Genomic DNA, 6,048 nt, shown 5'->3' with positions numbered 1-6,048 from the left:
TTAAGAGCAGTTTTGAAAATGGTGCGGCCCATGATGAGTGTCAGCAAGCGTTTTTTCGCGTTTTTTTTTCTAAACCGTTCGTCATAATGAAGCAAACGATACATTGTTGGATAGATATCGTCGAGGCGCATCTTTTACATATGTATTGTTTTCTCTAATTCATTACGGTTTTAGAGCAGTTTCAAATTTACTAAATGGCGGAATTCTGCTTTTTAAATTTTTCGAAATTTTCGGTACTGTTTTCGCTCCAGTTTTTGAACCGTCTGTCCAAATGAAGCATATGATACACCGTTGGAAAGCTACGGACAAGGCGCAACTATCATATGTTGAAATGTTTTTGAGATTCCTTACGGTTTTTAGTTAATTTTGAAAATCGTGCGGCTGATCACGAGAGGCAGCGGCCGTTTTTCGTGAAATTTTTTCAAACCGCTTGTCGAAATGATTCAAATTATACGCCGTTGGATAGATATTGACGAGACGCAACTTTTTCATGTAGAACACTATCTTCGATTCCTTACGATTTGGCAACAATTTTGATTTTCAACGAAATGCGGACACTGTGTTTTTTCGCGACCCAAAATCATCGTGTGTACTGCATCAGACTAAAAATCGCACTTCATCATATCGACAAGTGCACTGCATGATTTTTTTGTGGGACGTAAATTTTTCCAAACGAGTTTTGGTTTTGTTGTCTTTTTTTCAACTTTTTTTATGAACTAGAGTGCACCGCAAAGATAAGGGCAAGTGAGCCGCGACATATATCAAAGTGAACCACATTACCATCTTGTAGTTTCGCTGTTTTGTTTTCGCATTTTCATGTTGGGGGCAAGTGAACATCATCACTCTCAAAAGTGAACCACATCCGAGGACCAAATGCACTGCAAACGTTAATGTGGTCGACTGAATTTTGAGACAGACGACGCACTTCATAGAGGGACGACGCACTTCATAGAGGGGTAATGAGCTGCCACACAAAATGACCGATGGGGGGTAATGAGCTGCCACACAAAATGGCCGATGGGGGTGTACTGCACACATACACACACCGCATTGCGAGCATATACAAAAGGAACTGCATGCGCATGATACTTGTGGATTGTTGTCTCGTCGGCATTAGGTTCAATTTCTCATCCCTGGGAATTTGGAAAACAAAAAGAACTGGACCAATCGGCAACAAAAAGAACGGCATTACACAGCTGAACGAACTTCTCAAATACAAAGGACTTCACAATACACACAAACGGCATCTATTTTACAATTTGTTACATTTTTTCTCACATATCCAAGAACAAAGTGAAACTTAAAAAAATCCAGGCGCACTGTAGCACCATGGCAACGGAACCCCGTCAAGAAGTGGGGAGAACTGCAATTCAGAAGAAAATATTCAGGATGGCGACCCTAGGCTCGATGTGGAGAACTGACTAGCAACTAGGGAGTAATCACCACCACTATTGCTACACAGAATAGCAACAAGAAAATATTCAGAAGAAAATCTGGGCAAGGTAGGCCATGAATGGGAAGAACATAAGAAATTGACCAGCGGAAGCAGCCATCGCGGTGGCTGTGCTAGGCTTGATGACCTCTTCCATGCCACTGATGTGCCGTCATGGTAGTCTTTGAACTGTGCAACAGGATCTCCAGTGCTTCTTCCATGCCACTTATCTGAAGAAACAACACTGACACTTCACACACCGCAACTGACCAAGAATAGAGACAGAGCACAAGGGAACAAGTGGCAAGCCATCACACACCTCTCATGCATCCAGCCCAATGCATCGCTCCACCAGCATGTAGGAACTGTAGGACACACGAACGCCATCTTCACGAAGTTGGGACTGCACTAAAAAAGAAGCACACTGTACTTGAACATAGCCAAAATAAAAAATAGAGAATTGCACAAAATCAGTTTTTGAGGAAGATGATGCACGAACTGCATTTATGTTCCTTTTAGTCTCATCCGGGTGTGCAGTGCACTAGCTTTCTTATTTTCTTTTGTTGGTCCTTTCTTGTTTCCGCAAAAATAACAAAACTGAACAACAGCAGACTGCAGTGCACTTTGAGTTCTTTTGACTGTTGGCGGGCGACTTAGGAAAAATAAGCAAACTAAATAGTGAACTCCAGCGGCAAATGAACTACAGCATAGCGCCTCACCCACGGTGCTTAACTGCTTACGATGGCATGGTCAACGACCCATGGTGGAGCTAATGGAGCTGCTCACCGGCCATCAAGGTGCAGGCACAGAGAGTGAAGAGGGGATGTGAAGGTCGTGGTCATCAGGATGGGGGACCAACACAACGACTTGGGGGCTGTAGCCATCATGGATCTCGCAGGGACTAGCTACTAGGAGAGGAGGAAGTGGCGCACCAGTAGGGGGAAACGTCGGCCGCCCCAAGATCCGGTGGGGCAATGGTTGTTTGGTGGCCATCGGCATCTCCATAGGAGCCGCTGGTCGGAGCTGGCCTAGGGATGGGTGGCGTAGCCGGGGGCCTGGGGATGGGGATGGGTCACAAAGTGGAGGATTTGGAGGCATGAACTTGACCGATGTTGCTCGCGAGGGTGCCCGCACGCCGGGGCAGGGGTCGAGCTACACGCCGGGGTGAGGTGCACTGCACGCCACAGTTGCCCGCACTGCCTGTTCTACAGTTCAGAGGAGGGTAGAGGGGAGTCCGGTGGGGGAGAGCCAGGGGTGCGGCGCCGGCAGTGGCGGCCCGGATCCACCCGCGGTGTAGAGCGGAGGTGGTGGCGGCGAGGGTCAGGATCCGGGGGTGGTTGGTCCGCGCCGGAGGAGGGGGGCGCCCAGGCCTCGCCGGGGAGGAGGAAGAGACCCGGCTGCTCTCCTCCCTCGGGCCTGGCTGGATCGAGCGTCGCCATGGAGAGATGAATCTGATGGTGTGGGGAGGGGAGGTAGCAGGGAGGACATGGCGGCGGGAGCTGTTGGGGAGGAGGCCTGAGCCCTCTCCCGAGCGCGGGATCCGACGCTTCTCGTCGGCGCGCGTCGTATCCAACGGCGGGGGCGTCGCTGTGGAGGACTGCGATGGGCGGATCCGGTGGCTGGCCTGCGCGGGGGCAGGTGGGGCGGGGAGGGTAGGTGGTTCGAGGTGGTGTGGCGGCGCAGGGGGGTGGAGGTGGCGCGGAGGTGCAGGGGAGGGAGGTGCAGGGGAGGGAGGTGGGAGGTCGCCGGCCAGGGGACGCGACGGCGGGTTGGTGGATCGGGGGGCTGGGGCGTGGGAGGAAGAAGGTGGAGGGGATCGGGGGGAGGAGTGGGTGGAGGTGGGGTGGGTTTCTTTTTTTGTGTGGGTTAGTCGGGGTGTTATCAGAATAAGGCCGAAGTGTTATAAGACCCTTATTCTACACATCCCTCACCTTATTTTGATAATACCGGATCAGACACCCACCTACGAAGGAAAAAACCCAACCCCCACCTTATCTTGAAACCAGCCCACTCCGCTTTCTCCCCATGCTCCTCACGACCTCCTCTTGCCAGCCTGTCGCCGCCCCACCTCCCGCCCCATGTTCCACATGCACCGCCGCCGCCCCGCATCCCGGCGTGCATCGCCGCCCTGCCTCCCTTCCTCGCGGCCGCACCGCCACCCCATCACATCCCACCGCGCCGCCACCCAAAACCACTGCTGCACCGCCCCTCCCTAGGCCGCCGCCGCCCAGATGACCTCCTTCAGTGCCGCGGTGCCCGGATCCACAGCCCCCCGCCCCGGTGACCTCCTTCTGCGCTGTGTCGGCCGGATCCAGAGCCCCCCGAGAGACCTTCTTTTGCGCCGCCGCTGCCGGATCCATTCGATCTCCTGCTGCGTCGCCGCAGGCCCCATTCCTCCTACGCCACCAACCACCAACCGACGGGTGTTGCTCCCCAGATCCGCCCCACCTCTCCTGCCTTGGTCGATCTATAGGGAGGGGTTGATGGCCACGCGCTGCGACAGCCTCCGTCAAGGACAGCGAGCCTCCCTCCCCCACCCCCAAGGCATTACACTAGTAGAAAAGGGGGCTTTGGTCCAGGCCGGGTAAGCCCATTAGTCCCGGTTCAGTCCAAAACCGGGACCAATGGGTGCATTTATCCCGGTTCGTGCGGCTAAGGCATTAGTCCCGGTTCACCTGGGCCCTTTAGTCCCGGTTCGTGCCACGAACCGGGACTAAAGGGTGCGATGCCCATTGGACCCGGTTGGTGGCACCAACCGGTACTAAAGGTTAGACCTTTAGTCCCGGTTGGTGCCACCAACCGGCACTAATGGGCTTTGAGGCATTAGTACCGGTTCATGGCACGAACCGGTACTAAAGGTCCCATTTTCAACCCCCCCTGACCGCCTTTTCAGTTTTAGAAAAAACAAAAGAAAATGATGGAAATGTCAATAAAAATAAAATAAAATAAGTTTCCCATGTGATATGTGGTCTAGTTGTTGGAAAAATTTACAAATATGAATTTTGACTTTATTTACAAAATCTCTCTGGAATTTGTAAAATGGGCATAACTTTTGCATACGAACTCGGATTAAAAAGTTTTTTATATGAAAAATCATCTACTCGAAAAGTTACATCCAATGAAGACGGCCTATGGCCTGTTTGCAAATTTGTAGAATCCTCAAATTCCAAAAGGAAAAAAAGTTATGCTCAAATTTCAGTTTTTTTAAATTTTCAGTAAATCTGGTCAAACTATGGTGAAGCTACTTATTCAAGAAGTATTAGTGTTACTAAATAATTGTTCAAGAATATTAGTGTTATTAAATAATTATTTCACCTTTTTTGAATTTTGGTCAAATCTGGTCAAACTATGGTCAAACTGTGGTCAAACAATGGTCAAACTACTTATTCAAGAAATATTAGTGTTACTAAAAAATTAATGTTTTTTAGAACAATAGTTTCAAACTCAAACAGTAAAATATGTGACTTCATGCTCAAGCTAAATTCCTGAGGGTTAATAGGATTGACATCTTACTATTGTCAGGAAAACAACAAGTGCAGACTTGGAAACGAGGGAGAATAGAACCCGAAAGTTAAGCGTGCTCAGGCTGGAGTAGTGAGAGGATGGGTGACCGTTCGAGAAGTTAGATGATTTGGAATGATGAGGGGTGATTAGAGATTAAATTGAGCAGTGATGAGGGGTGATTAGATATTAGAGGTTAAAATAATTCAGAAATTTGGAAATAAAAAAATTCAAAAAAATATTTCAAAAAAAAAATTCAAAAAAAATCAGAAAATTTCCTTTAGTACCGGTTGGTGTTACCAACCGGGACTAAAGGTGGACCGGCCACGTGGAGGGCCTTTAGTCCCGGTTCTGGATTGAACCGGGACTAAAGGGTCAGGACATTAGTACCGACCCTTTAGTCCCGGTTCCAGAACCGGGACTAAAGGCCCTTACGAACCGGGACTAAAGGCCCTTTTTCTACCAGTGTTAACTGGCTCCACGCGACTCACCCTGCCCTCTTCTCCTCTGCCTCGGTCACACATGGAGGGGTGAGGAGCGGCGCGGCTCGGCAGGCTCAATGGCTGACTCTGCCCGTGGGCGTGCAGTTCTGCCCACGCAAGCGTGCATCTCAACCAACGGGACCTTGCAGTTCGGCCCACGGCACCGACGGCTTCCGATGAACTCTCGCTTGTACGGTGGCGAGACGTGCAGTTCAATCGCCTGGGCGAGCGGTTCGGCAGCCGTATGGTTGCGGTGCAGTGCGCCATCGTGGACGACGATTCGGCGGCCATCCTGCGCGCGGCCTCCCCCCAGCCGCCGTGCGCAGCTGCTCCCCTTCGCGGGCCCAGGCGCGCCGACGCGCCCCTTTGACTTCTGTGCGCCTACCTCCACAACATGCAGCGGCCGTCGGCGAGCGGTGTCGCCATGGCCCTTGCTCGCGTTTTCTCCCTGGTTGAAGTTCATTTGAATTTTTTTGAAGCCCGCTCGATTTTGTTCTGCAGTTCACCGTGAGATCCATGGCGCTGGCCACGCCACGCCTTCTCCTGCTGCTCCATCTAAGCCGAGGACGGGCTCTGCCGCGCCAGGAAACAGGGTCTAATTCCCCAACAACAAAAGCTGCAGTGCGTACGACT

The 6,048-nt window shown here is 51.2% G+C and overlaps 1 long non-coding RNA gene across 1 annotated transcript; it reads right to left on the bottom strand.

The window, feature by feature from the left end:
* Window positions 1-1,188: 1,188 nt before the first annotated feature.
* Window positions 1,189-3,280, bottom strand: LOC147957877 (uncharacterized). The gene is made up of 2 exons (XR_015611040.1): window positions 1,752-3,280; window positions 1,189-1,662 (listed from the first exon to the last, which is right to left on the bottom strand). It is a non-coding gene; the product is annotated as an uncharacterized LOC147957877 (long non-coding RNA).
* Between the last annotated feature and the right edge of the window lie 2,768 nt (window positions 3,281-6,048).

Source organism: Triticum urartu, chromosome 7A (assembly GCF_056163025.1).
Source record: "Triticum urartu cultivar PI428250 chromosome 7A, HENAU_Tu73, whole genome shotgun sequence".
Classification (NCBI taxonomy): domain Eukaryota; kingdom Viridiplantae; phylum Streptophyta; class Magnoliopsida; order Poales; family Poaceae; genus Triticum; species Triticum urartu.
Note: the sequence above shows the minus strand (reverse complement) of the source record. Positions and strands in the feature narration are given on the sequence as shown.